At 40.3% G+C, this 26,050-nt stretch overlaps 1 pseudogene; it reads right to left on the bottom strand.

The window, feature by feature from the left end:
- Positions 1-25,630, bottom strand: part of LOC123440447 — a 49,226-nt pseudogene extending 23,596 nt beyond the window's left edge.
- Positions 25,631-26,050: the final 420 nt, after the last annotated feature.

Here is a 26,050-nt window from a genome sequence, read left to right as displayed (position 1 = left end):
GAGAAACATAATCTTTCTCTTCCAGACAATAAAATTTGAACCATCCAATTTACAAGACCTAAGCAACTCAGCAAACACACTGTTGGAGGCCATTGGATAGGGTGATTACCGTATTCCAGAACTCGGTCTGTAGCAGCAGCACCAGTGTATGCGCTTGTGATTTGCAGATTCCCTGTAGCCAGCAGCAATGGTTAATTCCTGCAGTTCGTGAAGACGGCTGCACAAGCAGCTGCAGCGTGCGGCGAAGTCCGGCAAGCAGGCGACGAAGTTCGAGCGAGCGGCGGGGACGGCGACTTCGCGGCTCTGGTTCCGCGCTGGAGCGCGTGGCACCGTCGAGGTCGGGGGCGGCTGATGGATTCCGACGGATCGATCTTTGAGCGGCGGCTCGGGAGGTGTTGGGAACAGATCGATCTGTGAGCGGCGGTTCGCGGCGAAGCTGGGCGTCGCGAGGTTGGGAGATCGGCGAACGACGGAGGCGAGACAGGGGAGTTACTCTGTTCCAGATATTTGGGAGTCGTACGCAGCGAAAGTTGTTTCCTCCCAGGAGAAATAGCAAGAGGATGACGTCCTATTTCCAATATCTAAAACAGAGATTTGTTACGGCCGTCAAATCTCTAAGCAATCTGCTCCGATGCCAATGAAGAAAAATAATATAGTACGAGTATGTTTGTCTACCCTCTAATTCCTCCGCCTATTCCGTGGTGCGGCTCACAATGCGTATTTGAGGCTAGAGGGTAGGGACATATTTATACTCAGTTTCCTGACCATTCAAATCTGTATCCAGATAGAATTTAGTTAGACTCCTAATCGAATTAACCAACCACGATCATAACCGACTAGTTTCCGAGTCAAAATTCCTTCTTATCCCTTTGCACGTATGTGTGAGTCATACGTCATGTTTAAACCGTATTAATACATGCTTAAATATGTAGGCTTTGCAATACATAGAGCTGATCCTACGCATAGCCCAGCTTCCTAGTTTATACTGTACCCGGGTGTATTTCCAACATGTACAACAACATGATGTGTTCCAGTATAACCGTATCCAGCACCTTGAGTGTAATTCCTCAAGTACAAAGAATATATGCAAACCACATAATTTCCACTATGAGAAATTAATAAAGTTGTAGTGTAATGTTTCAAAGACACGTAAATTCCTACAAGGAGCACGACGTTGTCGTTCTTCCGGGGCCCGGGGGTAGCCCACCACATGACGTGGGAGTCCTCCAGTGCGCGCGATGGCAAGGTGGCAGCCGCAGGCGACGTGGAGAAGGACGAAGTAGTTCGTGGCGATCGATGGAGATGCCCCACCCTGTCTCGTTGGCGCAGAGGTAACCGACACGGTCGCGGCCGCGGTTGCGGAGGCACCCGTACCGCTCGTCATGCAAGGGCACCCGACGAACTGGACTTGCCGCAGGCTGTGGCCCTCGCCGAACTGGAGATGCCGGGGGCCGCCGCGCTCGATGGACTGGACCTACCGGGGGCCGTCGTGCTTTGTGTGGAGGGAGGGAAGATGCAACGAGCGAGCCAGCCGAAGTCCATCCAACGCGGATCTGGCACCGGGTGGCCGCGTCGGGCTAGAGGAGGCGGGAGCCCATGGACGGCGGCGGGAGGCAGGGAGGTCGTGGCATGAGGCAGGGAGGGACACTGCTTCAGTGACTTGATGAAGCCAAGTCTTCTATCAGCCATCTAATATAGATCCGTTCAGATTGACTCAAATTTTACATAATTATTTTAAAAGTGTTCAGAAAAATTCGGAAAAAAATCAATAAATCATAAATGGTTTGTTTTGTATTCTGTGAAAATTTCAGCCATTTGAATGTATTATTTATGAATAAATATTATTTATTTTTTACCTCAAAAGGCTATTTAATCAGACACAATACATTCAAATGGACTGAATTTTTTACAAAATACAAAACGAAACATTTGTGATTTATTGAAAAAAAATTCAAATTTTTGTGAATACTTTTTTTTTAAAAAATGTGAAATTTAAACCAATCTGATACGTCGGATCTATATCGGATGGCTGATAGAGGGGGCTAAGTCACTGAAGCTGCGTCCCAGCGGGAGAGATGGGGCGAGGTGGGGACGGGGTGAGGTAGTAGTGGGGGTAGTGGGTTGTGTTAGGGACAAAGTAGGGACGGGGTGATGTAGAGAGAGTGGTGGGGGTGGGCTGGAGTGCGTGGGTTTACGTATGATCCGTGGACGAGATGCCATGTCATCGATCCGTGGGATTGATCTGTGCGGTATGTTTTTTTTTTACCGTCTGCGGTTTTCTATACAAACGGCTAAATATCTTTGTCATCATCGATTTTTGATACACACGGTAAATAAGTACTTTGCATTCAGCAATTATTTGCTGTCAGTCAATCCTAATATTTTTCGTCCATCAATCTTTGCCGCCAGGTCAATGACGGCAAAATGACCTTTGTCGTCTACCTCGACGATTGGCTAACGGCAAAGAATTTTCGTGTCGGCAAAATAGTTGATTCCTGTAGTGGTACAACCCCGCATACCCACTTCGGAGCTGGTGACGCACCCACGGGCTGACTTCCACATCTTTGGTTCCTGATCTGGCGGCTATGGGCTTGCTCGAATCCCATCAGGCGAAATAGTTGCTCGGCTTGCCGAAGCTGGTAGCAATGGCACTCCTGGTTGTCGTTTCCCTTCTTGGAGGCGCTCGCATGGCCTTACTCTGTGCCCACCTTCGAGCTTCCGTGGAAACCCTAGTTCCGGTTCTTTAGATAGGATGGCAGCGACATCACAATGTCGCCCCCCCCCATCTTGAAAGCTCTATCTTACTCACTCGCGGCGTCCTTGGTGTTGGCTTTGAAGATGTTTGACATCATGTTGGTTCGGCATGCTTGTCTGGTTCTAGGCTTGATGGGTTTAAATGTGTATTTTCTCTGTTCGGCCAAAACATCCTTTGTATCTATGCTCTCGGTTCAATGCTCATGCCTTCTTGCGTTTATGCCATGTTTTGTATTCTTTTGTTGTACTCATTGTTTCTTCTTCTATCAATGAAAAGATACATAATCTTTGCATAAAAAGTGATATGAAAACTACGAAAGCTTCGTTCGATCAAGTAGTTAGGTATTGGAAAATTGTATGTTCATGGTTTGAGGAATTCTCTGTACAGAATCCCCTCTCTATAGTGCTTAATCCCATTGTATAAAAGCACAAAACCGATCAAAAAAAACTACGAAGCACCTTGAATTTGAATTAAGATCATACTACATTTTCTTTCGTAAAATGGATTGTATGGGTGATGATTTCATTAATTAAATAAATTAGGTTGTAAGATCGAATCAAGAATTTTAGCATATCCATTTCTTATACTCCCTCTGTAAAGAAATATAAGAGCGTTGAAAAAGTGATATGAAAACTATGGAAGCTTGGTTTGGTCAAGTAGATGAGTATTGGAAATTGTATGTGCTTGGTTTGAGGAATTCTCCGTATGGAATCCCCTCTTTGTAGTGCTTAATCCTATTGTATCAAAGCACAAAACTAGTTAAAAAAACTATGAAACATCTTGAATTTGAATAAGATCATGCCTCTTTTTTTCTTTCATAAAATGGATTGTTTGGTTGATGATTTCATTAATTAAATAACGAGTTTGCTGAAACGTAGCTAGCTAAGTTTGAGCTGTGGTCGTAGTCACGCTGTGAGCCGTCAGATCGAGTTTGCTTTGTGATTCGTGCTTGCGGCCCAGTTGGATTTTTCGCGTGCCCATTTTTTTGAGTTTGAGCCTAGGCCCGTGTTTGGCTAGGTTTTCTGTTTTGCAGCCGCAGCGTTTCCTTTGTCTCGGTGAGGAAAGGAGAGCGGCGGCGGCCAGGGTGCACGGAGGAGGTCGGCAGCTGCGGAGGCCACCGGTGCGCGGAGGAGGCTCACAGCTGCGTCGGCCATCGGCGCGTGTAGGATATCGGCAGCTGCGGCGGCGGCCAGGGAGAGCGGCGGCGGCCAGGGTGCACGGAGGAGGTCGGCAGCTGCGGAGGCCACCGGTGCGCGGAGGAGGCTCACAGCTGCGTCGGCCATCGACGCGCGTAGGAGACCGGCAGCTGCGGCGGCACGGGCCGCGAGTTTGGGCTCAGCTGTGTGTAAGGAGTCTATTTTTCCCCATTTTTTCTTTGTTTTTTTTCGTTTAAGTATGTGTTGTTTAGTAGTACATTTAGCTGTTCTTAGAAGATTTTGTAGGTTTTGCTTAGTTGCTGCTCTAGTACACAAGTATTTGTAGGCTGTCTTCCCCCTTTTCAGGTTTTTTTGTGTGATTATCTGTGTGTGTAGTTGCAGATTTTTTGTTCTTATGCATTTTTTTGTGCTTCTTTTTTGATTTGGTGTTTTGATTCTTCATCAATGGTACAATGTAGTTCTAGTGTTTTTGTTGTTATGCATACTGTTTTCTTATGCAGTAGACATTTGTGTGTGTTTTGTAGTTGCAATTTTTTGTTCTTATGCTTTCTTTTTTAGATTTGATACTGCTTCTACATGAATGGTTCAATGCAGGCCCATAGTTTTTTGTTGTTATGCTTTTTTGTGTTATGCTGTAGATGAAACATATATGTGCATAATTAGTTGCAGTCAATATTCACTGTGATATCTTTTTGTGTCAATAAAAATGAATGAATCTATCTTCTAAAATATGTCTATATTCATCCGTATGTAGTCAATAAAATCACTAAAATGACTTATATTTATATTTACGAACGAAGGAAGCACTTAGCTGCTGCTGCTGTTTTTAGACTATTAGTCCTGTATTTTGTGGCCTTCACAGGCCCTCCTAGTAAGCAATTAATTGCAAGTCCCCAGAAACTTTGCTCTCTCCTATGGAGTTGTTCACTGGAGGAACTTGCTTCTGACAGGTTAGACCACCCTAAAACCACTTTTTCTACTTTGGATGATTGGTGAAGGGCAAAGTGACATGTCACATAAGTAAATAAAATAAAAGAGCTGGTTAAAGCATGGATGGGATGGAGGCTTTTCTTTCCTATTCTCGGGTTGGCCGGCGTATTCTTTGATGGTACCCTGTCCTGGCCGTGATGATCGCTCTCTGTGGCGCAATGCCGTTGGTTGCGTTCATTTCCCTCACGGCTTTGGGGGTGAGAATGCGGCCGTTGGGAGGGCTTTATCACAACATCCCTATGAATGTGATGGTGGTCCTGAACTTCTGATGATTTTTCTTCATCATCACATTCTTTTTTGCTTTGCGTTTGTGCGCCCCCTTCTTTCCACTTTCTTTCATGATTAGTTGTTAATGTTTTTTTATTTTTGATTGTGAGTACTGCAAGGAATACTGTTTTTTTATGTTTTTATCTTTTAAGCGAACAGTCAATTATTATGTACCTAACTTATTTTATTTTATTTTGTATGTTGAAGAGGATGGTTTGCCCAGTTTGTTATGCACACTGTGAGAACAGTACGACAAAGAGATGGGGTGTTTATGTCAAGGATTACCCTGAGGCCTTGATAGTAAAGCTTTATCACTTTTTCTTTCACATGCTTCTTATTGTGTCTTTATGTTTTTTTTCTACAGTTTTTTCTAAAAAAAATTTGTTATTACCATGTTGATTGTACTTCTATTTTTTCTCGTAGAACATACCATGCACTATAAGGGTTAGTTTAAAGCATGTAGCTGGAAGGTCCTTCAATTTCAAAGCAGATGGGAATAGGTATGTTTTGGATGTGTACAGAGGGCACAACACCACAGTGATGGGTGGCAATGATTGGGTGAAGTTCGTGACGGACTTCAATCTTGGTGCTGGTTCATATGTTGTCTTTGACACATCTAAGCGGACGGCAGAGGCGTACGTGGTGCATCTTGGTTTCGGAGATTTTGCAAATGATGTGGAGTCAGATGAGGACGTAGAAGGCGAAGGTGCTGGTGTAGAGGTGTTCAACATTGAATCAGATGAGGATGACCATGAGGAAGGAGATGCACAAGAAGTTGTGTACACACAGGGGTGTGTGCTGAGTGGTGTTGAAGAATCATTGTTGGATGTGGTTCTTGCCAACAATGACGGGTATATTGGCTCTTTCTTTATTCATCGCTTGACAACCACAAACATAACCAAGAAAATCGTGGTAAATGTCATGCACCCTTTCCTATTTTTTTCTTCATTGTGGCTTCTTCTTCTCTAACATGTTATTTTTCTCGTGTCTATATTTGTTATGTAGAAAATCCCAAGAAAAGTGGCTCAACAATTGAACTTGCCACTAGTGGGTGTAGCTGGTATTCGCCTTGAAGCTAGAGAATGCATGAAGGTTGCATACCACACAGATTGTGATGGTCGGATGGTTTTCAACAATCGGTGGGGTGGTTTTGCAACACAAACCAACCTTGAAGAAGGCGATGTCGTTGTTTTTAGCTTCAAACCCAGCAATCGCGGTAGCATGAACATCATATGCGTGGTGCACATTCTGAGGATGCCAGTGGTGTAGGAAATGTCAGTAGTCCGTGGGAAAAAGTAGAATGTGCTAGGTTGCTTTTTATGTCTGTGAACGTGTTTCAAAAACAATTAAATGGAATTCCGTGTGTTTTCATTATCAATGAAACTTTGAAAGGGTACTTTTTGTTGCTACAACCTGTGGTTTTTGTCTCTGATATTATTTTATTAGTTAAGCAATTCCATTTTTCTCTACACAAATTGGTGTTATTTTCTTTCCGAATTTCAAAATGGTTCAGACTTCAGTTTTAGATTTTTAGTAAATCATGGTTGCAGTTATAGGAAGAAAATCAAATTGAAATAAGAAATATTATATATTTTTTCAGTATATATTTGTCCAAATTGTATATTCTTGTTATAATATCAAAAAACATTTTTTGTGGAAACCATAAATAATTTTTGGTCCCGCAAAACATTTTTTTACGATTTCCTGATACTTCTTTTAAAATCCTACACATTTTTACGATTGTTTTATGAATAATTTTTTTTCTAAGTTTTGGATACATGATCATTTTGAAAATCATAATTGCTTTATATATTCTCAATATATCACTGGAAATTCTGAATTCTTTTAAAATACGCAAACATTTTTTTTCAAATCATCAACATTTTTTTTGAATCCGTGGAATTTTTATGATTTTTTTTAACCTTCTTTGAATCTCCCAATTTTTATATGACTTTTCAATGAAAAAAAATTGTGAAACTATAGAACTTTTTAGAGTCACGAACATTTTTTTTGAATCCGTCAACATTTTAATGGACATTTTGACAAATTCCGAATTACATTAAAGAAGGAAAACTTATCCTATCCATTTTTTTAATTATTTTTTTGCGAGGGGGGGAGTGGTACAAATCCGCGCGATTATTTCTGGCTGCACCTTTATCCTTTCCCTGTCATCATTAGGCAAAGCCCGGCGGGATTCAATGCCAACGAGGTCTCCTATTTTTCTCCCTCACAACGGTGTTGATGCGGGCTGGTAGTTCGGGGCGATGACAGTACCGCACAAAGGGTTGCTGCAATTTGCATGCTACTTTTTTACATGGCTTTTGCATGCCTATTTTTTGGATGCAAATGCATGACCGTCATGTGTTTAGTTTGTAATTGCATGTGCCCGATGTTATTTTGGTGCAATTTGCATGCCCATGGTGAAGTGATCGCAATTGCATGTCTTCTATTGTTTTTTCAACCGCAAATGCACGCCCAAGATTTTTGGTGCAACTGCGTGACTACGACGAAGTGACCGCAACTGCATGCATTGTTAGGGATCGCTACAACTGCATGCATACGATGAAGCGGCCGCAACTGCATGCCATCGTTAGGTATCGCCGCAACTGCATGTATTCGATAGGGAGCTGCGCAACTGCATGCCTTTTTGAGGGTTGATGTAATTGCATGTTATTCAAGGGGGTGTTGCAATTGCATGCCACCCCTTTATGATCAAGTGACCGCAAAACCGCAACTGCACGCCATTTGATCGGATCGGTGCAACTGCATGCATACGATGAAGTGACCGCAACTGCATCCCATCGTTAGGGATCGCCGCAACTGCATGCCTTTTTTCAGGGTTGCTGTAATTGCATGTTATTCAAGGGGGTGTTGCAATTGCATGCCACCCTTTTTTTATGATCAAGTGACCGTAAACCGCAATTGCACGCCATTTGATTGGATCGGTGCAACTGCATGCATACGATGAAGTGACCGCAACTGCATGCCATCGTTAGGGATCGCCGCAACTGCATGCCATCGTTAGGGATCGTCGCAACTGCATGCCTTTTTCAGGGGTTGATGTAATTGCTTGTTATTCAATGGGGTGTTGCAATTGCATGCACCCTTTTTTATGATCAAGTGACCGCAAACCGCAACTGCACGCCATTTGATTGGATCGGTGCAACTGCATGCATACGATGAAGTGACTGCAATTGCATGCCATGTTAGGGATCGCCGCAACTGCATGCCATCGTTAGGGATCGTCGCAACTGCATGCCTTTTTAGGGGTTGATGTAATTGCATGTTATTCAAGGGGGTGTTGCAATTGCATGCCACCCTTTTTTACGATCAAGTGACCGCAAACCGCAACTGCACGCCATTTGATTAGATCGGTGCAACTGCATGCATACGATGAAGTGACCACAACGGCATGCCATCATTAGGGATCGCCGCAACTGCATGTCTTCGATAGGGATCGTCGCAACTGCATGCCTTTTTCAGGGGTTGATGTAATTGCATGTTATTCAAGGGGGGTGTTGCAATTGCATGCCACCCCTTTTTATGATCAAGTGACCGCAAACCGCAACTGCACGCCATTTGATTGGATCGGTGCAACTGCATGCATACGATGAAGTGACCGCAACTGCATGCCATCGTTAGGGATCGCCGCAACTGCATGCCTTCGATAGGGAGCTGCGCAACTGCATGCCTTTTTCAGGGGTTGATGTAATTGCTTGTTATTCAATGGGGTGTTGCAATTGCATGTCTTTTTGATGAGGCTGTCGCAACTGTATGCAAGTTATTCAAAAGGGTTGCTGCAATTGCATGCTACCTTTTCCAATGGTTTTTGTATGCCTTTTTTGTTGCAATTGCATGTGCTCCAAGTTTTGGTGCAACTGCATGACTCCCCATATGAAGTGACCGCAATTGCATGGCTTCCATTTGTTTTTTAACCACAACTGCACACTATTGATGTCATCGCCTCAACTGCATTTCCTTTAAGGTTTTGGCGCAACTACGTGCATACGATGAAGCGATCCCAACTGCATCTTTTTTGTCGATAGGTCTGATGCAACTGCATGCCACTATCAGGATCGGCACAACTATATGGCTTCGATGGGGGCTGTTACAACTGTATGCCTTTTTTCATTTCTTGCCACGAGCCTTGCAACTTTGAATATGTCCATGTACATAAAGCGTTAGGGAACTCCTGCCTGCCGCTAGCTCGCTGCGGCAGGGGTTTGCTCCCACACACACGGGGGCATCCGACTTGGCTGAGCCAAGTTATTTTTTCCCAAAAAAATCGGACAACTTTTTTTCCTGTTTTCTTTTTTTACTTTTATGCTTACTAGTATACTGCTTGTGCGTTGCCACGTGCCAACAAATAAATTTCTAACAAATGTTTCATTTTCGTTCCCATGAAATATCACATTGCACGGAATATTCAATCACCAATTCAGTCTTTGATCTTGCTATGTTCTAGGTATATCAATCTAATTTTATGTTTTTTTAGGTATAGTCATTTTTTCCTTATTTTCTTTTCTGGTTTTTTTCATAATAAGCATGTGGTTAAACATCTTTTTTGTTTGTTTTTTCTGCTTTTTCTATTTATATATATATTTTCATGTCATTATTTTTTGTAAGATCATTAAAAAAATACTATTAGTAATACACATCTCAGAGTCTGAGAGAGGAACAAAAAGTGATGTATTTTTTTGTATTTTTTCTTGCCTGAAAGCTAGCAATTAATGCACAATACACCTGGGAGTTATTCGGGTACACCTAGTAGTGGGAGACCTTTTTCCTTCTCATTCGCAGCACACCTGGGACTTTATTGTGTACACGTGAGACTTTATTTCCACTGTTTGAAATTGGGATAAGGAGAGAGCGGCACAGAGGAAGCAAACACCACGGGGGCAGGTCTCTCGAAACTGCAGGCGGCTTCACTCGGCGGCGAGGCCATGGAGGACGGCGACGGCGAGCAGCCGGACCAGTTGCTCCAATCGAAGGTATGTGCTAGCCGCCGGCGAGCTAGCCTCACCTCCGAGTCCGCCTTCATCTCCTCTCTGTACTTGTCCGCATCCGCATCTAGGATTTGCAGCAGGTGATTTTCATTTTTGTGTAGGGTTTCTAAATCCCGTGGCTGAAATGGTATTATAGAACCAGATTTAAGAGGAGATAAATACTGGATCTGTTTGATTTTAGGGGATACTTTTGTACAAGCAGATTTTGGTGTTGAACTAGCCGTTTGGGGAACCGCAAGTATAAGTAGATTTTTTTTGGCCTGTAGGAGTGATTTCTAAGTAGATTTTTTCTGGGAATATGCTTTTGATATGTTGATATATGTGTTTGTTCCCTTTTTGTTCATGTAGGAGTGATTTTTTTTTGCTCATGTAATATATGTAGAACTGAAAACCAAACTGATTAGTTGTTTTTCTGTGTATATGCGGAAAGGCCCTTTGCATCAACTAGCTTGTGTTCGTTAATTGCACTGCATTTAGTTGGAGCATATGCCCTAGTTGTTCAATATTGGAGCAATTTGTGACTCAATATAATTATATAAATGGAGGACAGCAGTACGACAAGTCATTGATGGTATTCACTCTGGACCATCTTGTAATGGTAGTTGGTTTTATATGTAATATATATAAAGATACTATATGGTAGTTGGTTTATATACTGACTGTAATATACTTTCGATGTGTTGTCCCCTCTCCCATGTGTGTTGTTGTTGTTGCAGAACTGAAATCCACATGTAGGTCATGTATGACTGTTTTTTGTTGCTGCAGAACGGAATCCACATATTTCCATCATGCACACCATGGATATTTTTGTTGGAAAATGGTACTTATAGGTACTGTAGGACTATTTTTTTTGGAGTTGTTGTACTTCATGCAGAATCAGTGTAGGACTATTTGTTAAAAATTGGCACTTATAGGTACTGTAGGACTTTTTGTTGACAAATGACACTTATAGGTACTTAATACACTTGTAGGTCATGTTGGACTCATGTATGTTTATACATTTTTTTGTTCGTTGTATTATGGTCAGTATATTTCTGCTGTTGTAGCTGTTTGTACGTCTGAACCAAAAATAAGAATATGTTGAATCCTGCTGGGAAATGTATGCATGCTGTGCACATGAGTCAAGTTCATTTCTAACTACATATGTGAAGTTCAGTTTCAGATTTCTGTATTTTAGGTTCAGTGCCATTTTTTTGTGTCATTATCTCAGTTTCAGTCTTTTATATTTTCCATTTGTTTTTTTTTACAGGGTAACACAGAAAGTAAACATGATAGCAAACTGGACATGGAGGATGCTCTATTGGACAAAGGTTCCGAACCACTGTTCGAGAGCGATAGTGATATTGCTGTTGATAAAAGGACGGACTCTGAAATAAATGCAGACCTAAGTGAAGCTGAAATATCAGATGGTTTGCTGTGTGATGGAGTGATAAATATGGTGAACAATTGCACAATGAATTTTTTTTCTTTTGTTTCTTTTTGCTGTACAGTTCATATGCACAGTTTTTTCAATGCACAAGGAAGCGTACATGAATTTTTGTGTTGCTTCTTTACTTGCAGCTAAGGAAGATACTTGACACAAAAGAAACTAGAGAGATTGTTAGGCAGAAAACATTAAAGGTAAAACTGTTTATGTGTATGTGGGTTTTTTTTTGTTACTTTTTTTATGTTTGTTGTCACTGTTTTTATGTGCTTTTTGAACCTGCAATGCACCTTACAAAAAAATTCAGTTAACTGAACATGTGGGGTTTCTTATATCACTTTTCTTTCTTTTTCTACTATTTTAACTGAACAGAGGCCACGAAGTAGTAACGAACTCGAAGATAAACCAAACAATGGTGTTGTACGAAAGGCATACAACAGATGCAGTGTCCCGTATTTCGTTGATGTTGTCAAGACAACACGCAAGAGCCAAAGTAAAGTGGACCTTGTTAAAGGGGTTGGTTTTGCTTACCTACTGGAATTAGATGATTCTGTCGTCCCAAGACATTTTACACAGTGGGTAGCTAACAAAGTTTGTGTCGAGGATCAGATTATCTCCATCAACAACAGGACCATCACTTTGAACGCAGAATCTGTATTACATGTTTTTGGAATTCCAGCAGGGGAAACTATCATTAGTACAAGTGATGATGGAGGCAAAGAAGAGTTTCTAGCATTGTTTGGTTTGTCAGAAGTGCCAACAATAAAGTTTTTTGGGAACAAGATAATTAAAGAGGAGGATTTATCAGACGACCAGTTTGTCCGTTGTTTCATGGTTGTAGCCCTTGCAACCTTCCTATGCCCAACATCGAATACTAAACCAAGCACGAAGTATATGTCTGCACTTCTGGATGTTGGAAAGATCAAAGACATGAATTGGTGCAAGTTCACGCAAACATGGCTCTTGCAAGCAATCAAAAAGTATCAAAAAGACAAGTTGAAACAAAACAAGTCATCATTAACTCTTGGTGGATGGATCTATTACTTGGATGTATGTTATTCTTAACCGTTATGGCAATGCTCTTTTATTGCATTCATATGTTTTATTTTCTCATGTCTCAAACTTTTTTCATTCTGTCTCAGGTCCGCTGTCTAGACTTTATTGATTTTGGTCTTATACAACTCCAAGCAACAATGCCAAGGATATGTGTTTGGAAAGGAAACCTAATTAAGCTTTTTAGCGAAACACTCATGGACAAAATTGGAGCATATGCAGATTGCAATGCAAGTGTTTTTATGTTTTTGCTAAATTGTAACTAAATTCAACAGGATGCAGCGTCAATCCCCTACACAAATGTATCTAATGTGTTTTTGATTTTGTTTTTTCTGCACATAGGTCAAGAACGAGTCTGAAACTTGTTATGGAAAAGAAAACCACCAATGGGCTAGCACTAAGAGATACTCATATCTCAAGGCTGCAATAGAAAGAACTGTTGGGGATACACTGAATGAGAAGGTTTTTGTTTTCAAACTTATTTTGATTTGATGCATACTAGATTCTTATCCCAACTATACTTCGTGAAGAAAAACTTGTTTCAGAACTAAATTTCTTTCTTCGCTATGTGTTTGTTTCTTGCAACAGGTGAAGGAAGATATATATCTATCATTTCAGCAACACATGAGAGAGGAAGGACCAAACACCTGCTCCAAAGTTAAGAATTTGATACTCGAAGTTATTCAAATTGTGACGAGAGCAACATGTGATTCTGAGAAGACACTGAAAATTGATTCAAGTGCTAATCAACACAATTCAACAAACCATGGACATGATTCAGAAGCAACTGTTAAAGTAAATTCTAATGGAGAATATGAAGAAGAAGATGAGGGTAAACAGCAGACACATTTTTTTTGTTTTTTGTTTGCTTTCAAGTTTGAATGTTTTTACACACAAGGCATCAACAGATTTTAATGATTTTTTTGTCAAACTGTTCCCGTGTGATGTTCAACAGGTTTGCTTTCAAGGAAAAGAAGAAGAATAGCAGCTAAAATAAAAGCATCAACATACCAACAGTCACTGAACAATTTTAGCTAAGGAAAGTACATTCAGCCAAGAATCAAATAGATCGGTTGGATCACACATTAGTCTCAAACAAAAATTTACTAGGGCAGAACCTGCAGTTGTCTGTGACATTGTATGCTGATTTTTTTCCTTAACCTATTTTCTTTCATTATTTCCATTTGAATTCCTTTTTTGTTATTGTGCCTAAATGTAACCCTCCTTTTTCTATTTTTCTTATTGAATTTTTTGTTTAATATTAACAGCAGCAAGGCAAGAGAAATAATGAAGGACAAGGAGCAATGTTGAAAGAGAGGTTGAATCAAGATTGTAAAGAAGAAACAGAAGGAATTTTTAACACGGAAGGTGCAGCAGCAGGGACCCAAAATGAAGTGGAAAAGAAACACAACTCGAAGCATGCAATCACAGGAAGCACAACAAGTTTTGATTACATGCTTGGCCATCAGAATTGCGAGTACAGTTCATTTTTGCAGCAAGATCAAGGTGTCGTAGGAACCACTATATCAACTTTTGATTTTCAAAACAAGGTATTTTTTATAGGGGTTTTTTTTCCAGATCCATGTGTTTTTTGGTATGGTGTTTTTTTTCACTTTGAACTAGTGTGGTCACTCTGTGTTTTTATTTTTTGTTTCATATACCGATTTTTTGTTCTAGTGCAATGAGAGTTGTCAACAAACACTCAAGAGGAAGCACGCCAAATTAAACATAGACATGAATGAAGCATTCCTGCAAGGTATTTTCTTCATCAAACTAGTTTTTGTTATGTTTGTTTTATGCAATGCAATAATTTTATGATTTTGATACATCTTTTATGTGCTTTTAACTTTTTTTGTCTGTATTATGTTAAAGATGAACAACAAGCGCTCACAGACAATGGTTCAAGTGATTGGGCTCGTTATTTGGATGAGGCAAGACAAAAGTATTTTTTCTACAGTGACAACGTACAAACAATACGTTTGTTTGAAAATCAGGACGATTTTGGTACTAAAATAAACGAGCCCGAATTGTGGCGTCCTCTGGGCATGTCATCAAAGGAATACGAAAACAAAATTCAGGTCAATAATTATATGGATTTCTTTTTTGAAGAGACTTTTTTTAAAGTTTTTAATTCCAAATCTTTTTTTTAATCTTTTGTCATCAAGCAGGTAGCAAAGAATAACGATCCTCGTAAGAGAAAACAAACAAGCAAAAAGGAGCAGCAACAAATTGAATGTATGAATCACCATCTTTTTTTCTTCAACATTTTTTCTGTGTTTTTTGTTTTTTCCTCACAGGAATCAATTTCTTTTTTTTCTGAATATAAAGGTTCCATGCGATTGGGCTCGTTATCTGGATGAAGCTAGGGAAAAATATTTCTTCTACACCGATGACATACCTACATTACGCCTATTTGAAAACGAGGATGATAATGGTACTGAGATAAGAGAACAAGAACTGTGGCGCCCTTTGGGCATGTCATCAGAGGAATACGAAAAGAAAATACAGGTGAATAAGTATGACATTCAGTTTTGTGGAAACCTTTATTTCCAGCTTTTCCTTTTTTGCGAGCCATTTTGCTGATTTTTTTTGTACTTTCAAACAGATGGCGAAGAATAATGGCCCTCATCAGAGGACTAAAGAAGCTGATAATATTGACTTCAATGTATGAAACACCAACAACATTTAATTTATTTATGTAATTCCTTTTTTGGGCAAGTTATCACAACCTTTTTTTACCAAAACAGTTACTGAATCCTTTTTTATTTCATGCTTTTTTCGCTTGAAGGAGATGGCAAACAACAAAGAACCTCCTAAGACCTGTGAACAAGGCGACACTGTTGATTCGAAAGAAGAACATAGAAGCAGTAATAATTTCAGTGTATGAATCACAAACATCTTCTTCTTATGCATTTGTTTATTTTTATGTTCAATTATTGTTGTTAGTATGAAAGGTTTTATATATTTTACTTTTCGCAACCATCACGTTTTACAGCATACAAACAGTAGCAAACAAAAGGATTTCTCTGTGCATTGTACGCAACAACCTCGGAACATGACTTGTGAAACACCCCGTCCTCTGACCGCAATAAGACCAGATGGAAGTGTTATAGACCTGGTGAGAATAACAAACATTTTTTGGTCATATATTCTTTTTTCTTCGTGTGAGACCTAATGTTTTTCCACAACAATGGACAGACAACAACTAACGATGACGATCCATTTGAGTGGAATCGGGAGCAGACATGTTACTCACCAAGGAACAAGAGCAACAGATTCTTATCAGGCACTTCATCACATAAAAAAAAGACTGTACAAACTATACGCTCATTTTTTCTGTTCTTTTCTTCACTCTTAAGTTTTTACTTTTTTTGATTCATATACTTATTGATGCTTTTTCGGAAATATTTTTTTTGCATCAGGGTTCTTTTAATCATCAAATAGTAGGCAGAAGATTGTTCCCAGATGAATGCAACGTTGGATATTTACTAGATGGCACCGAACAAGAACCAATAACCTTCAACGACAGCCAACCTGTAGTTATTTTTTATGCATCTTGTTATGTTTTTTTTCAGAGCCTTTTTATTCTTTTCCTGTTTTTTATAAGGTTTTTGACATAATACTATGCAAATTGCAGGCATCCCCGGAGTTGCAAATTCTTGGGGAAAGGTCTCTGCAAGAAAACTGCTTGAATATGCTTGGCAATTCAGATGAGCACTACAACACCCGCCTATTGTTAGGCAGCACAAGTAGTTCAATTGGCAAGGAAAATGTGCCAACAAAAAGAATCGTTCAACCTAGCAGATACCTGTGCTCACCTTATGACAACAAAGACAGGGGATCACTCATGATACATGAAATTGAGCTATATAACAACCTCATGATCTTAAGTAGAAGTGCAGATTTTAAGGGGTAACTATTAGATGACAAAGTTTCTTCTAACTTCTTCTACTTTTTAATTACATCTTCATTTTTTTGTTCAATATGTTTTCATTTCTTCTGCACTTTTTTGGTACAGGAGATGGGTTGTTGAGATTGACAATACCAGAGTATCTATGGAACAGTTAGGAAATTCTTTCAGAGAGAAAGGATGGGTGGAATCATATGTCATAAACGTATTTTGTCGGAAACTTTTTCGTGACAATCATCCTAGAACATCTCAGAGACATTTCTTCTTCCACACAGCTAGTGTAAGTCCAAGGGATTTTCTTTTTTTTGCCAACTTTTGTTGTTCAATGCATTTTTGTTCTTACAACACAACAAATGCTTTTTTTGAGTTTTTGAGTTAATGTTATTTTGACATTTTTCTGTTCTAGGAATACTTTCTGCAAAAGTGGAAGAACGAAGCTTCAAGATTACAGTGGAGAGATAGATTAATAAAAAGTTTCATTGGAGCAGGCAAAGCAAGAGACCTTCAGCTGTGCAACGAAGTATGTTTCTTTTTTGTTTTCACACCTTCTATCATATGATTTTTTTCATCTATGTATAATATGTTTTATCATTCATTTTTTCCTTTTCCTAACACGTGTGTTTACTGTTTTTGAAGCTATTTTTTCCAACGATACACAAATCACACTGGTTTGTCTTCCTAGTAGACCTGAGTGCTAGAAAATTCATTTTCCTAGACTCAAAATATGATGGAGAACACACATTCCATAAGGAAATCAAGCAGATGATGGTTAGTTGTCATGGAGGTGAACATAGAAACAGGACCTGTGACTACCAATGTGTTGTAACCTTTTTTCTTTATTTTATAAAACAGGTTGAAAATTTCAAACAACTTTGGAACGCTGCTGGGCTAAGAAACATGGGGTTCAGACACTATGAAATTGCATATCCAAACCTACCAAAGCAGGATGGAGAGTTAGTTACAACACCTATGCTATATTTCAAACACATGCTTTTTTTCATTTTAATATGTTTGGCATTTTTCTAATACGCGTTCATTCTTGTGTCAGCGATGCATGTGGGATATTTGTGTTGAAGTGGTTAGAGAACTGGCGTTCAAGGAATGCAATGCAAACAGTTTTCAGGCAAGAAGATGTCCAGGATGCGCGCATCAGACTTGCCATCGATATTCTATTCACTCAACACAACATTTTAACAGAAGGAAAAAGGATTGTAAAGGATTTCTAAAATAGAAGCTAAGGTTATAGTTCTTTTTCCCACTCTTGTTGCGACGCCTCATTTTTTTTTGCAAGCCTTCTAACTTGTTGATTTCTTTGCCTGTTTCTTGTTACAATTTTTTTATTTCAGATGAAACTCAATGTAATCTACAGTGGACATAGCATAAGGGAAAGAAGACACGATGATACACATAGCAAAAGGAACTCATTTGTACTCAGATAGCAAAAGCAAAGTAACTCCATGGTTCACATAGCAAAAGGAAGAAGACTCAATGTTTTTTCTAGGGGTGATCTAATGATATAATGAAAACAAATGGATCGTTGTACTTACGAACTACTGGCAGATAATTGTTCAAAATGGAGAACTGTGGAATGTTTTTTTTTGTTATGTGTTTTTTTGGTGGATATGTATGCTGGCAATATATATTTTGGCAACCCATGCAAATAAGCACTACATCCACAAGAGGTAGTGCTCAAGATTTGTTACATGAGCATCAACTTTGAAGATCATATGAAAAATCTAAGAGGAGTCACGTAATTTTACAAGGACCTTTTTTTATATGTTGTTTTATAAATGATTATTCATATTAATTCCATTTTTCAACATGAATAAAAACATTCACATTTTTCTGTCTTTAGTTCTGTGTAGGCATGTTTCTGAAGATGAAAAGAAGGTGGGAAGAAAACTATCAAGACCGTAAAGCAGATGCAACATCAAAATCATTCGAGTAAATTATTCTTCAATCTGTAAGTCCCATATTTTTTTTGTTGCACCCACTAATCATAAAATATTACAACGCATTTCTTTACATAGTCATCCTCACACTCTTTTTTAAAGTAGCTCCATCACTACATGAGTAAAAACAAAAAATAAATTCAAAACATTCCAATCCATGTCATTCTTGTCTTTGTAATGTTGATTTGTTTTGTGATTTGCCTCTCTTCTTTGCTTGCCCCCCTTTTGCTTGATTTGCTTTTGTTGCTGCTGCTCAAACAAAAGAAAAATGTGAACATCAAGGAAACAACGGGAAACTACTTTTCAAACAAAACTAGGGGAAACTACTTTTCTACTTCACCTGATGCCCGTTTTCTTGGGACCTTTTGTCCTTGTGGCTGGACGATACTATCATTGCGCGTTGTGCAAGTAGCAATGTTGTGTGTTTCAGAACCACAATGGCTACAATGAATCTTTTGCTTGGCCAGTAAAGTTTCCATGAATGTCTTGTATCGCCCTGTTTGTGGACGTCCTTTTGAAACAGCAACATCAGGATCTTGCAAGTTGTCCCCGTAACCATCTGGATGTGGGCCTGTACAGCAATCTTCCACATTTGTGTGCCCATCATGTGTTTTCTGACCTTTAGCAGCTTCATCTTCCTTAGTCATCTCATCCAACCTTTTTTGCACTCTCTCACTCTCTCCAACAACATACAAATATTTCCTATTTGTTGAGGCACCATTAGAAGCCATCTCATTTAACCTGCTAGATAGAAGTGTGTACCTTAAGTGTTGACTACCAGCAGTTAGGTCAATAGGCACATTAAAACGCTTGTCTCGAATATCCTTTTCATCTTTTGGCATCCATCTGTCAATGTAATATTTTTGAGGCAACTTTGACATGTTAAGATGAGAAAGAACCCTAAGGACATGACTACACAGAATTCCATCCTTCAAGAATTTAGCACATATGCAACTAAATTCCTGTTGTTGCATGTTGACTTCAACTACAAACCTTCTTTGTCTGAAATCTTTTGCAGCCATCATTTCTGTCTTGTACACTTCATACCTCACATTCCGCTCTATTTCTTCAACATGTAAATTCACAACAAATTTTATCTGCTTTTGGAACCTGTAGAAGATCTTCCTATTGTACATTGTTGTTGCCTAAATCTCAAGTTCACTGTGAGCCCAGAAAGTTGGTTGAGTTGTTCTTGTTATCGAGTCCTGCTGTCGCTCATTGTCTTGAATGTTTTGAGAAATCCTTTGATATTCTTCCAGGAAAGATATGACACTGTGAGTTTAAGTTATGTTATCCTTGAAAACGGCGTTCGTCCCCTCACTACGTGCAGTAGAATGAATGAAGGGAAAAAAATCTTTTTGAAGTAGACTGGAACAAATCTCTTCCTTTTTTTCCACATAAGGTTAAAATATTTCACATGTTGAATTCCATATCTCTCTATCATATCTGGCCACAACCATTCAAACTCAGCCTCTGTCAATGAGTTGTGTATGATATCACTGAAATCAGCATGCAGGTTTTCCTTTGTTGCGAAAGTCCTAGGGCATTTTTCCTCAGCTTTCTTTTTAATATGGAAGAGGCATCGTCTGTGAACGGAATTAGGGAAAACCATAGGAATTGCCGTATTCATGGCTGCATCTTCATCTGTGATGATTGTGACAGGAGCTTTGCCTCCCATGCAATGAAGGAATGTCTCAAACAACCACTTAAATGTATCAGTTGTCTCATTCTCAATTATTGAACAAGCAAACAAACAATTCTGACTGTGACCTGTGATGCCAACAAAAGGAGCGAATGGTAGATTGTATCTGTTTGTCTTGAATGTTGTGTCAAAGCTCAAGCAATCACCATACAAGTCGTACATCTTTCTTGCATATCCATCAGCCCAGAAAATACACAACACCTTGCTTGCCTCATCAGAAACATTAGTTGTCTTGAACGCATAGTAGAATCTTGGATCTTCTGCTTGCTTTTTTCTGAAGTAAGTGAGCACTTGCATCATGTCATTTTGGTTAGTCTCCTTTCCAATTGCTGTCCTCACGTTGCTGATATGTTTTTTAGTGTAAGGAGTGTTGCCCCCTCTCAAGAAACCGAGGATTGTCATTATCTTTCTTGTCGGCAGCTTTACAGCATTGAATGTGCGGATAAGAAGCTTCTCCTCCTCTGTCATATGTTTATGAGAACGCAAATATTTTGTTTCAGATGGAGGGCTCAAATCATGGTTGTGTTCAAGGTTGATGGTTGTGATTACCCATTTCTCATTTTTTCTTGGTGATAATCAGTTGAGCTTTACAACCAGTTATATCAATGGTGTTGGTTTTCTTCTTTATCAAGTTTTCCCGTGGAACCTGTCCTGTTTTCTGCTGTCTCGTTTCCCGACGTTTCCTCAGCCTTGCCTCCTTCTCCTCTTCATCTATCATTTTCCCAGAGCGGTTACATTTGAAGGTAATCCTTGTCGGTGCACTCCCACCTTCCTTCTTTGCACAAAAGTAACCTGCCTTCTTGACTGAGAAGCCACAGATTGATGCATACTCATTGTAGAAACCAAACGCTGCTTCTTGGTTGTCAAATGTCATGTCAACTACTGGCACATGGTGGCTACGGACTTCCTGGCTGCATGTACGAGCCGCAGCAATACTTTCATCTTCAAGGAACATAAGGATGTCATCTTGTGTTAGTTGTTCTTTTTCGATCCCAATTTCAGTGTATTCTTTTTCTCCAACATTATGAACATCCATAGCAGAACTTTTTCCTTTATGCCCAAGGGAAAGCTCATCTCCTGATTCACTGTTTGTATCATCTTCATCAAGACACTGGTCAGAGGTGCATTCTACTGCTTCATCAGGTTATTCATTGTCAAAATTCAAATCTTGCAGGCTTTCAAAATTTGGATATTCAGGGAACTGTTCTTGACATTGATTGTTGTCAACTTCCGATGTACCTGCTATTGTTTGAGCATTTGTTTGCATTGGATCCTCCGATGTTACTGTTCCATATCGCCCAGTTATCATGAACAGTTCATTCTGGAAAAAAATTCATAGCAACAAGAGTTTTATTTTAGCAATTGTACACAAATGTAAATTTATAGAGAAATAAATCATTTCATTTGCAACGTTTTTTATATTGAAGTTGATGAAGACAAACCTCAGTACGAAGCAGCCGATCTTCTTGGGATTGAGATAATGCATACTTTGCACCCTGTCAAGAAACAACAAGCAGACACTCGTTTCATAATGTTTTTTCTTCATTTCTGCGTGTTGTTTTTTTATAGGAAAGTAATGAGTCACGACCAAACCTCTTGATCAGCAGCAAACATCATTTGCAAGTAAGACATAGGTGCGTCACTTGTCATGTTCATGATATGCATTCCCTAATTTTTGAAAATGACAATAATAAGGTTTTTCTGCGTCAACAGGCCATTCTTTCTTTTAGGTCATTATTACCACGGGTGCATCATTGTTCATGTGACACACTTACAGGAGACTGATTCGTTGATGTTTGTGTAAAATGGCTTGTTGAAGCCCCAAGAAACAGATGTGCGCGTTCATCCATCTGCCAAAATAATCATTTAATATGTAATAAGAAAGTTGCTGATGTTTGTAGTCATTTGCTGTTTTTAATTTTATGTACACACTGCCCTGGTCAAAAAGGGTCTTTTTTTACACTGGTGCTTCTTTTTTTGATGCATACCTGTTGTGGATTGTTGTTACTCATGCAGTCCTCATTGATGCCTCTCATGTTATGCATATTAGGAGCAACTTCATCATCCAACAACAGTCTATGCAATGTACCAGGCACTTTGCTCGATTCACCAAACTGGAAACCATAGTTCTGGTTGCTGTATGGTATCGCCTGCAAACAAACAACATTTTCTTTTTCAGTCCCTAGTAAGTGCCTGCAACATCAGTTTTTTTTTCTGGAATTTGTTTTGTTCAAGTTATTGATAATGCAGTGCTTTTTTTAAGTGTACCCAGCTATAACATGTCTCATATCTAACCTGATTGCCAAGCAGATAGCTTCCATAAGTGCTAAGTATAGCTGCATTGTCAGAGAAAAAATCTGGTCACAGAGGTTTCCTTTCTTTTTCAACAGGTCACAGAGTTCTGGTTGCGAGAGTTTGTGAGAACAGTGGATGATCAATTGCAGACAGAAATTGAAAGCACAAAAAACAAAGCAAAGCAAAGCAAAGCAGCTTACTTTGGTGAGTTATCTTACTCCTTTGCTCAGCTTCTCCTGTTTTTGCCTGTCCTGAGTATCCCCCAAACTGTGTTTCTCCTGTATCCATGGCACATAATGTTTTTTTGCCCTGTTTTCTGCCTGTCTTGAATCTCCCCCAAATGTATTTCAGCTGGATCAGTTTTTGTTTGAGCTGAATCTGCCCTGTTTTCTTTGTACTGTTCTTGCATGTCCTAAATCTGCCCCCAAACATTGTTTGAGCTGAATCAGGCCATAGATCTAGGATGTTTTACCTGTCCCAAAAACAACAAGAGGATGGTTGGAGGTAGGGTTGGGGGGGATGGGTAGCAATGTGGCTGGAGGTAGGGTTGGGGGGGATGGGTAGCAATGTGGCTGGAGGTAGGGTTGGGAATGGGGTTAGCAATGTGGCTGGCGGCAGATTCAAAAGAAACAAAACGGGAAAGAAAAAGTAACAGGCCCAAATAGGAAAGAAAAAGGCAAACAACCCACATGCAGGATCAAAAGAGAAAACGGGCTGGGACAAGAAACAAAACGGGATGGGACAGAAAAAGGTGACATCACACCCATGTCAGGTGACTAAGACCATAGGAAAAACGTAGCTAGCTGTGCTCTAGGCGCTCCCATTAAATAAACTAGGTTGTAGGATCGAATCAAGAATTTTAGTATATCCATTTCTTATAGTCCCTTTGTAAAATGTACAAGAGCATTGAAGAAAGACTTATGTTATGTTTTAGGAGAGAGAGAGAGTGAGAGAGAGAGAGAGAGAATGACACGAGAAATGGAGGTGCTCCAAAACAACTACGTGGGGCATGTGCGCGACCTACTAGCCCTTTTGCAATTATATATGTGCATAGAGGGTGGATATAAGAAGTACTTCCATCATCGTCTTCCTTCTGCATCCAAGTTTATATGTCGTTTTTGCTGCACGACAATCACATCGCAAGTGCCTGTGCAGAAACTCAACCATCGCTCGTATTCGAGTTCACGAACAGAACATGACAACGCATGCTAACTGAATTTAGGGCTCTGCCAGTGCAATCCAGCATTTTTTTTCTTTTCTCTGTCAATGATGATAGATACACAACCTCATCTGTGTGTGTGTGTGTGTGTGTGTGTGTGTGTGTGTTTGTGTGTGTGTACAGAAACCCACGGGCAGGCGGCACTACATCACATTGGGACTGAACTTGAACCGACACGACATGAACTGCTACAGTGCTACCAACACATGTACGAAAGCAACCTTAACATGCAAACTAAGGCAGAAGGGCAGGGCATGGCAACTAGGACACAAATAAGATTTCCAACAGCGTGATTTGGATCGATATAAAAGTGCTGTAAATCAAGGGGCTTGGATAGGAATACTGAAACCAACGGAGTACAAGCTCTTCATTTGCCATACTTTTCTAACCAAAATCGAATTATACTACTGGTGCATCTTAAAATTCCTCAATACTCATTACTGGAGTTGGATCTCCCTAGGATTAATTGTAGATTCTTGACGACAAGTTTCAGGTAAGAACTAACAAAAGTAGAAACTGTCACTTATCATCCTACAGAGAAACCTTGGCGGCGATATCCAGGGCACCCATTGCCATGACTATTTGCTACCTGAGTTGCCTCCTGAAAGAAACAAAAGGAGGGTGTCATGTCACAACTTATTAAGAAAAGAACAGTGCAACACATGACAGTGCGTTGCTTCTCTAAATTTGGAAACAAATGTTTTGGAGACACAACATGAGGCCACGGGGAATGGTGCCAAGACAACAAAACTACTACCTAGAAACATACATACGATATTTCAGAAATATACAGAGAAAACTAACCATTATTTCAGATTTTAGGAAGCAAACTTAGCAATGAGCTCCTTTAAAAGAGAGGGGCAGGTTCTAGTGATGTGCTCCAACCCATCAGCCGCAGTTATCTCTTTCAGATTAGCACGAGTCTTGATGAACTCAAAGCAAACCTCCTTCAGTCCACCACAGCTGTGTTGCTCAGCTAATGTAAGAATAGTGGTCACCGAGCTCACGTCTATGTGTTCACACAGCTTATTTTCACACAATGATTTCAGCCTCTGGAGATCGTATCTGTCCGCCGCTACAAGCAGGTGTTGCAGCCACAATGCTTCCTGGGCTTCTCCTTCCTCATCCCCCGTGTCTATCTCCATCTCGGGCAGTGAGTCCGTGTACATAAAGTCAAGCAAGGCCCTAAACACCTTTGCTTCCATATCTTGTACATCTACGACACTTGCTATTGTGTTCTCTTTCATGGAGCCAAACAGCTCCGCCTTGAAGACTGTAGATCGAGCTGCAAGCACGCACCGGTGGGCAGCAAACTTCTCACCACACACCATGAATGTCACGTCTGTGCCCTTCTTGGACCGAAGGAGGTCGCTAATATGCTTTTTTATGCTAGAAGGCGGTACCTTGATGAAGAGATCAACTGTCGAGACAATGTTGAGGTCACACCGGATCGTGAAACAATCATCCTTTAGATGCTTTGATTTCTCAAGAGCGTCTATTTTCATGAAATACGGGAGACCACAAATTCGAGCACTGCTGGAGAAGTTTCTTGGCTTCATTGCACGAATGTATGCTGTATCCTGCTTCTCAACCTCGTCGACGAAACTAAATTCCAACTGCACCTTCAGAGGCTCCGTAACATTGTCATCAAGAAGGCAAACAACGAGACACATGGAGTTGGCACTCACTGAGAGGACGCCATTAGGACAGTAGCTGATTTGCCAACGATGGCCTCCTACCATGAAAGGAAGAGAGAGGATGCCCTTTCCATTAGGTGCAGTGGCTTTGGTGTGCGAGTAGACATTGACCACAAGCAGGTGGTACCCGCTGGCCGTGGAGACGTCGACGGCGTGGCCGACGGCCTTCCCATCACCAACGAGAGAGACGCCGGCAAATGACATGGCAGATGGGCAGAACTTGACAGAAATCTGATATGGTAATGTGCTGGAGAATGAGTTGGCGTAGTACTCCGTTGGTTTCAATCACTCGCTATATATGGAAGAACTGGAGCGTAAAGAGGGTGAATTCGAAAGGACTACCCATCGTCTTCCTGGTGCATGTAAGTTATGGCAGCGTAATTTCAGAGCACGTTCACAGGGCTGCATGCGTGTGCTTTGAAAACGGAGCCGCGTCAGTTTGGTCTCCATCTCTTCGAGAGCCGGAACTGGAGCAGTCAATCGCCTCCACTTCGAAGGGAGATGAACAGATGGCCCCTGTAACATGCAGACGGCCTGGTTGACTGCAGATGGCATTGACATGGAAAATCATCGGCAACGCCATCGGCAAACACGTTATGGGCAACGCCATCGGCAACCACGTTA

This window comes from Hordeum vulgare, chromosome 3H (genome assembly GCF_904849725.1).
Source record: "Hordeum vulgare subsp. vulgare chromosome 3H, MorexV3_pseudomolecules_assembly, whole genome shotgun sequence".
In the NCBI taxonomy this organism is placed as follows: domain Eukaryota; kingdom Viridiplantae; phylum Streptophyta; class Magnoliopsida; order Poales; family Poaceae; genus Hordeum; species Hordeum vulgare.
Note: the sequence above shows the minus strand (reverse complement) of the source record. Positions and strands in the feature narration are given on the sequence as shown.